At 46.4% G+C, this 8,951-nt stretch overlaps 1 pseudogene; it reads right to left on the bottom strand.

Moving 5' to 3' along the window:
- Nucleotides 1–8,279: 8,279 nt before the first annotated feature.
- LOC123934206 lies at nucleotides 8,280–8,539 on the bottom strand (annotated as a pseudogene).
- Between the last annotated feature and the right edge of the window lie 412 nt (nucleotides 8,540–8,951).

Below are 8,951 nucleotides of genomic sequence, written 5' to 3'. Positions count from 1 at the left end.
AAATCTTTAGGGGGAAAAAAAAGAGTTGGCAGAGAAATCCCCAGCTTCTTTACCCCTCACCAGGCAACTCTGCTCTAAGAAGGCTCCCAGAAGTCCCCAGAAGCGAGTCTGTTTGCCCACAGCGGTCACCTGCTCATTAACACCCCTTGCGTTGGCTTCCTTCCCTACGCTTTTCCAACTTTGCTTCTCCCAATCAGTGATCCCTGGGCCTGCCTCTAGGGAAACTCAGCCTAAGATAGGGCTCAATAAATGTCAGCTATTAAAATAGCAAGAAGGGGGGGCACCTGGGTGGCTCAGTGGGTTAAAGCCTGTGCCTTCAGCTCGTGTCGTGATCTCAGGGTCCTGGGATCGAGCCCTGTGTCGGGCTCTCTGCTCAGCGGGGAGCCTGCTTCCTCTTCTCTCTCTCTTTGCCTGCCTCTCTGCCTACTTGCGATCTCTGTTAAATAAATAAATAAAATCTTTAAAAAAAAAAACAAACCTATGTTTAAAAAAAAGAATGGTAAGAAGGGGGCACCTGGCTGGCTTGGTGGGTGGAGCGCGTGACTCATGACCTTGGAGTTGTAAGTTTGAGCCCTACATTGGGTGTAGAGATTACTTACAAGTAAAGTCGTTTAAAAATAGTAAGAAGAAAAGGGGCCAATAACATGGCAGCGTCTTGAGTCTGAGGTCCCCAGCAGAACATCTAGTTAGCATCCCATCTAAGGCTCAGGAGAAATGACTAGAGAAGACCACTGGCGATCACCCACAGAGAAGAGATGGGGTTTTTGCTATTGTTTGGTTTTGATTTTCCAAAGATTCATAGAAACAAAAATAAGTTGGCCAGACCCTGGTTGGGGGTAGAAACAAAACTTGTTTTAGACTGAACTAAAGCACATCCCCGAAAATATTGTATTGCAGGAGATCTTTAAAACGAGATCTGTAGTGAACTTTTCCTCCTCTTCTGGGAATGTGGTTCCTAAGAACTACCACCTAGTTCTGTTCCAAATCTGTCTTGTGCTCCCAGGAAGCTGCAGGAAGTTACTTGAAAGCTGATTCTTTAAAATACGGCTTTCTATTTTGTTCTTACTGCTACAATCTTGACTGTACTGAGCATGAACAATTTCGTCTTGAGGTCCCTGGGATTTCAACAAGTCCCAGGGATGGCCCCTCCACTTTTGGTTGCAAGTTCTCTCTTCGAGGGTTCTTTCCCATGTACTCATTCATCACACATTTATTTGTCGACATAGATGGGATAGACACGGTGCTGGTGGTTTTGGGGGGTGGGTGTCAGCCAGAGAACGTTTGCAGAGGTTGGTTTTGCTCAAATTTACAAGGGAATGTGGAGGAAGAAAAGAAAGTGGCTAGACAAAGAGCTGGAGGGCAGACATTTGTAGGACAAGAGGGGAAATGGGAGGGATGCAGACAGGACCACCAGTAAAGCCAGAGGAAGAAGGACTCAAAGAAGTGGGGCAGGGTGGGGAGATTTTTCGCTATCAAATTAGAAAAAATATTAATGGTAATATACTGTGTTGTTGAAGACATAGAGAAACAAGCACTCTCCAATGTGACCTGTGGTTATAACTTGATATAATTTTTCTAGAGGACAATGTAGTAATGTGTATCCAAGAGCAATTTTTCTCTCATTTATCATTAGATTTTGCTTCTGAAATGTTCTTCCTAATTTTGTTTTAATAGGGGAACATCGGGATCCCTCTGCATTTACTCTAAAAAGTCCAGAACAATAGGCATTTGGTTCAATAAATTGTGGTTTTACCCAGACTGAAATATCGGGAGCTGTTTAAATGGATGGTGTGGATGTTTACTGGCATGAGAGAAGCTTTGACAATATGGCAAATGGAAAAACAATTCATGGAGTTACATGCTAAGAATGATCTCGATATTTTCTTCTTGTTAATAGCTATTGATTAAAATATACAAGAATCAGGGCTCCTGACCAGCTCCGTGGGTACAGCATACAACTCTTGATCTCGGGGTTGTGAGTCCAAGTTGGGTGTAGAGATTACTTAAAGACAAAAATCTTTAAAAAAATAAAGAGGGGTGCCTTGGTGGCTCAGTGGGTTAAGCATCCAGCTCTTGATTTCAATTTAGGTTATGATCTCAGGGTCGTGATATTGAACCCTTCGAAGAACTGTAACATGGTGTCAGTAGGGATTCCTCTTGATGATGGATAGTGAGGGTGTCTGTGGTGGGACATCAGCTCCTTGTGGTCCATTAGGACCTTCAGGTGGTGTCTGTTTTGATGATGCCAGAACCACTCAGCCCCCTTCTAATGTGCCTTCCCTTCTGCCAATGTTGGGATTGCCCCTCCTCAAAACCCCACTGTATTCCGAAGGTTCCCTTGCAGCTCAGTCACCTCAGGGAGCCTACAGCTTTTAAATACTCCCATGAACTAAACTGCATCCTTCCAAAAATTCATACATAGAAGCCCCCACCTTCAGTGTGATGGGATTTGAAGGTGGTCCCTTTGGGAGGTGATTAGCCAAGGTCATGAGGGCAGGGCCCCCATGCAGGGATTCATGCCCTTAAAAGAGGAGACACCGTACAACTTGCTTCCCCACCCCCACCCTCTCCCTCTCCCATTCCATCTCCCTCTCCCTCTCCCTCTCCCTCTCCCCACCATGAGAGGACACTGGAGGAAGGCAGCCTTCTGCAAGCCAGGAAGAGAGTCCTCACCAGGAAATGGATCAGCCAGCACCTTGCGCTTAGACTTCTCAGCCTCTAGAACTATAAGAAACATGTGTCTGTTGTTTAAGCCCCCCAGCGTGTGGTATTTAGTTAACAGTAGCCTGGATTAGTACAAATACCATTTCCATCTTTTAGGTGGCAAGCCAGGATTCTGAAGTCTGATTCCCTTCCACGTCTTTTTTTTAAATTTCATTTATTTATGTGTGTGTGTGTGTGTGTGATTGAGAGAGAGAGAGAGCGCTCGAGCACGAGCAGGGGGAGGGCAGAGGGAGAAGCAGGCTCCCTGCTGAGCAGGACCCAGGGATCACGACCTGAGCCGAAGGCAGATGGTTAACCGACTGAGCCACCCAGGCGCCCCTCCTTCCACCTCTTAAATGTAAACTTCTCTTCTTTTCTAAACACTGACCTCCATGGGACTTGACTGCTTTGGCTATTTCTGTCTGGTGACTATAGCTCCACTTCTGGGGAGCTCCAGTGCCCTGAAACCAGTGACCTGGCAGAGCTCAGGACCCCAGTGTTGCTGGTGAGGACAGTGGCAGCTGCATCTTGATTCAGCAGCTGGGTCAGGGTAGCAGTGGGGCCCATCTGGAACCGGCCGCCGGAAGAGCAGCACCTCCCCCTCCCAACTCCACAAGAAGTTTCCTGACCGGGAAAGTGACAACCTCCCCATTGGTGGCCCAGCTCTGCTGTGTGATTATAGAAGTCAATGCTGAAACCTCAAACTGGAGTCTGGCTCTTCAGGCCCTAATGATTCTACAGACCACTGAGGACCCTGAGAAATGTCCCCATTTCGTTCTGCAACTAGCTGAATGTCCTTGCCTTGTTACACCGGGCAGAGGGAGCTGAGCATGTCCCTTCTCCATCATCCTGCCTATTTTTACAGCACAAACTCCAAACCCAGCTTCCCTCGGGACCTTCCCTTTGATTCTCAACACGTCTCAGCAGTGACTGTTCTTGTGCTCTTGCCATAATTAACCCTAAGACAAGGTGACTCCTCTGCCTGACCAGGACAGCTTGTCTCCTGAGACCTGATTTCGAAAATTTAGGGGCACCTGGGTGTCTCAGTCAGTGAAGCAGTCGCCTTCAGCTCAGGTCATGATCCCAGGGTCCTGGCATCGAGGCCCACATCGGGCACCCTGCTCAGCAGAGAGCCTACTTCTCCCTCTCCCCTTGTTTGTGCTCTCTCCCACTATCTCTCTCTGTGTGTCAAATAAATAAATAAAAGCTTTAAGAAAAATCTAGATCACCATCTCTGGTTGTTTCTTGATATTCACTATCACGTGTTACTAACATCATAAAAGAAGTTTCAGAAATAAAGATGTCCACCCAAAACCATAAGATACCTAGGAATAAACCTAACCAAAGAGGCAAAGAATCTGTACCTATAAAACTATAAAGTCCTTATGAAAGAAATTGAGGAAGACACAAGGAAATGGGAAAACCTTCCATGCTCATGGATTGAGGAACAAATATTGTGAAAAGAACAAATATTGTGAAAATGTCTATGCTACATAAAGAAATCTACACGTTTAATGCAATGCCTATCAAAATACCATCAATTTTTCTCAAAGAAATGGAACAAATAATCCTAAAATTTACATGGAACCAGAATAGACCCCAGTCGCCAGAGGAATGTTGAAAAAGAAAGCCAAAGTTGGTGACTTCACAATTCCAGACTTCAAGCACTATTACAAATCTGTAATCATCGAGACACTATGATATTGGCACAATAATAGACACATAGATCAATGGAACAGAATAGAGAGCCCAGAAATAGACCCTCAACTCTATGGTCCACTAATCTTCAACAAAGCAGGAAAGAATGTCCAAGGGAAAAAAGACAGTCTCTTCAACAAATGGTGTTGGGAAAATTGGACAGCCACATGCAGAAGAATGGAACTGGACCATTTCCTTACACCACACACAAAAATAGATTCAAAATGGATGAAAGACCTCAATGTGAGACAGGAATCCATCAAAATCCTTGAGAAGAACACAGGCGGCAACCTCTTCAACCTCAGCCACAGCAACTTCTTCCTAGAAACATTGCCAAAGGCAAGGGAAGCAAGGGCGAAAATGAACTATTGGGACTTCATTAAGATCAAAAGCTTTTGCACAGCAAAGGAAACAGTCAACAATACCAAAAGACAACTGACAGAATGGGAGAAGATATCCACAAATGACATATCAGACAAAGGGCTAGTATCCAAAATCTATAACGAACTTACCAAACTCAACACCCAAAGAATAAATAATCCAGTCAAGAAATGGGCAGAAGACATGAACAGACATTTCTGCAAAGAAGACATCCAGATGGCCAACAGACACATGAAAAAGTGCTCCACATCACTCGGCATCAGGGAAATACAAATCAAAACCACAATGAGATACCACCTCACACCAGTCAGAATGGCTAAAATTCACAAGTCAGGAAATGAGATGTTGGTGAGGATACGGAAAAAGAGGAACCCTCCTACACTGTTGGTGGGAATGCAAGCTGGTGCAGCTACTCTAGAAAACAGCATGGAGGTTCCTCAAAAACTACTGGGTATTTACCCTAAAGATACAAATGTAGTGATCCGAAGGGGCACGTGCACCCGAATGTTCATAGCAGCAATGTCCACAATAGCCAAACCATAGAAATAACCTAGATGTACATCAACAGAGGAATGGATAAAGAAGCTGTGGTATATCTATACAATGGAATACTATGCAGCCATCAAAAGAAATGAAATCTTGCCATTTGCAACGACGCGGATGGAACTAGAGGGTATTGTGCTGAGCAAAATAAGTCAATCAGAGAAAGACAATTATCATATGATCTCTCTGACATGAGGAATTTGAGAGACAGTGTGGGGGGTTGTGGGGGACAGGGAAGGAAAAAATGAAACAAAATGGGATCGGGAGGGAGACAAACCATAAGAGACTCTTAACCTCATGAAACAAACTGAGGGTTGCTGCGGGGAGGGGGGATAGGGTGGCTGGGTTATGGACATTGGGGAGGGTGTCTGCTATGGTGAGTACTGTGAAATGTGTAAGCCTGACGATTCACAGACCTGTACCCTGGGGCAAATAATACATTATATGTAAATAAAAATAATTTAAAAAAAAAGAAATGCAGATGTCATATGGGAAGATGAAAGAAAGCGCAGCAGAGGAGCTGTGTTAGGCACAGGAACACGGTGTAGGAATTGGTTCCCTGAAAGGAGATGAGTAGATTTTACCATCGGGTTCTTGGTGAGTTCCCTGGGCACGTATCATCCAATACCATAGTCACTGGCTACACCTGGCTACTGCACACTTTAAATATGGTTATGGAGATGGGCTAGAGGTGCAAAATATACATCGGATCTCAAGGAGCTAGTACAAAAAAAAGAATAGGAAATATTCCACTAATAATTTTTTAAAAGATTTTATTTATTTGACAGAGAGAGAGACACAGCGAGAGAGGGAACACAAGCTGGGGCAGTGGGAAAGGGTGAAGCAGGCTTCCCACCGAGCAGGGAGCCCAAAGCAGGGCTGGATCCCAGGACCCCGGGATCATGACCAGAGCCGAAGGCAGACGCTTAATGACTGAGCCACCCGGGTGCCCGTCCGCTAATAATTTTTTTATTGATTACATGTTACAGGTTGAAATGATACCAGTTTGGCTATACTGAGTTAAATGAAATATATTACTAAAATTAATTTTACTTGTCTCTTTTTACTTTTTGAAGTAAAAAGTTCAAGTCCACGTGTAGCTGGCATTCTAGTTCTCTCCCAGGGACGGTCCTGCCCTTGTGCCTCTCGGGGGTGGGAGAGGCAAGAGCCTCAGTTTTGGGGTCAGGAAGTGAGTACGCTAAGGGGAGACCTGGGCAGAAGGTGGGGAGGGAAGGAAGTTGTTTCAGAAAACGCAGTAAAGAAAGAACAAGGACTATGGCTTGGGGAGAGGAAGGGAGAAGAGGAGTTGTATCTGAGGATGGGGAACTCGAGGACGCTGGCTGAAGATTAGGATACAGGAGGGAGAAGGCAAATCTGCCAGAGAGAAGGAGAAATAATGAGCCAGTCCCAGCGTGGGGATGGAAGACAGGAGCAGACACTGGGGAGGAACATTTACGGGCATTGTTCCCTTAACTGAAAAGACAGGCTGAAACGGTACAGTACACATTGGAGACGACATATTACGTGTAATATGCACATAGACAAAAGACTGGGAGTGATCACAGGGAACGTTCGCACTCCCTGGGAGTAGGATTGCCATTTTCCCTCACGTGGGTTTTTCTGTGCTTCCCCAGTCTCCTCCGACATACAGGTATTGATCTTGTAATTAGAAAAGCAAATAAAATTTTTTTTTTCAAGACTCCAAGAGGCCAGAGAAGCTTCTGGGCTGGAGAAGGAGACACACACAAAGCCGTTGTTCTGAGTCCCCTAAGATTTACCCCAGACCTGACCCCAGGCTTAAGAATTGGAATCTTGATGGAGGGGGGGTGGTCCCCCAGCGATTTTGAAGGGAGTCCAACTGAGATTTTCTGGCTCTGCTGCACAGCCCATAAAGGGTACTGGAGGCACGGGAGGCTTTGCGATGCAGAGGTGCATGCTGGGTGTGGGCTGAGAGGCTATCGGTGACTTAGACTGAGGGTCTTCCCGGGGGTGGGGGAGGGCTGTCTCAGCACCCATTCTTAGGCAGCAGCAAAGAAGCCTATAGGGACACATCGGCAACTGGGAGCCTCCTGGCCAGACTTGAGACTGAGAGATGGGGTCAGCACCAGCCTGGTGAGTTCCTGGTACTACCTGTTGCATTACCTTTCTCAAACCCTCGGACCTTTAATCCCCTGCATCTTGGCAAGGGCTGATTTGGGTCATCCTAGTTTACTTTGAGGTTAAGAGAAAATGAGCTCATGCCTCCCTCAGGGAGCGCTAACTTTGTGCCTAGCAGTGGGGGAGCACTGGACATGCCTCATCCCACTGAACCTTCCCAACCACCCTGCAGGTGCCAAAATCTGCAACCCTCCCATTTTACAGATGATGAAATGGGCTCAGAGAAGTTAAGCCATCTGCCCAAGGGAATGAAGGTCCAAGGATGTAACCAAGTGGCAAAGGTGGAACTCTAACCAAGGTCTGTTCATTGCACGGCCCATCTCGAGCTTGCTTTTTTATTTTTTTAAAACTCCTCCAATGTTTATTGAATAGTGAGCTGTTGCCAGCACTGTTGAAATCTGCAACTCACTCACCCAGATCCCTCTCTTTGCTACTGCCTGAGCAGAAAGCCAGGAGAAGGACCACCCCAAATGCCAGAAAGTAGCCAAAAGAGTGGGGATGCGGGGAGAAGGGAAAAAGCAGGGAGAGGAAGGAGCAAGACAGGGTGCAGAGCTACACTCGCAGGAACATAGACACACACATAAACACACACAGAGACACCTACACACACAGATACTCACACAGACAGACAGACACACATGCACATGCAAGGATCAGGTGTGTCAGTTTCTGCCTCCACTCAGTGGCCACAGGGACATCAAGGAAAGACCAGGCATCCACAAGACCTTCCAATCCTTCCTGTCTTGAAGCATCTGCTGTGAGGGTCTGGGCCAAGGTCACTGGACTCTCAGAACACATTAGCCCTGAGCCAAAGCAGCTTGGATGGAGGCCAACAGCTTCAGAAACTTGCTCTCCATGTCCATGTAGCCATCACCTCTCTTCTTGGAGTAAACAAACTTCCCTGCTACCATCACTTCAAAGAAGCCAGTGGCCTATGGAATCCCTTCACCATAGATGTCCAGGCATCGGGGACATCATCTTCTAACTTCTTGAGCTGAAGATAATTGGACTTGTAGCCTCAAGCACCACAATAAATGACTTGGTCAGTGAGGGCCATGCCTAGGGACCACAGCATGGGAAGCAGCACAAATGGGCAACCCACCTACGGCATGGACAGTTGAACTCTCCATCCTGAGCTTCTTACCTTCCTCAGCCTTTGGCATGCATAGCTGTGCATCATGGATGTGGGGTTTGGACTTGAGGAAAGAGTGAAATGCTGCATCTCTCTCCATTACCCATCAGAAAGGTGGAGAGTGTCCAGGCCGGCCTCCCGAGGAGGGACACTGGGAGTCGGGGGTGGCTTTCAGGGAACGGACCCCTGGGACTGGGCCCAGAAGGTACTCTGTTCAATACGGCATCATTTTCAACTTGCCGGGACTTGCCAAATGAATTACAAAATAAAGACCCAAATGACAGAATAATGAGCAATTCATTTGAAATGTAAAATAAATAGGTAAACCTCTGGTGAG

This window comes from Meles meles, chromosome 1 (assembly GCF_922984935.1).
Source record: "Meles meles chromosome 1, mMelMel3.1 paternal haplotype, whole genome shotgun sequence".
Lineage (NCBI taxonomy): Eukaryota > Metazoa > Chordata > Mammalia > Carnivora > Mustelidae > Meles > Meles meles.
This window is presented reverse-complemented; position numbering and strand designations above follow the sequence as displayed.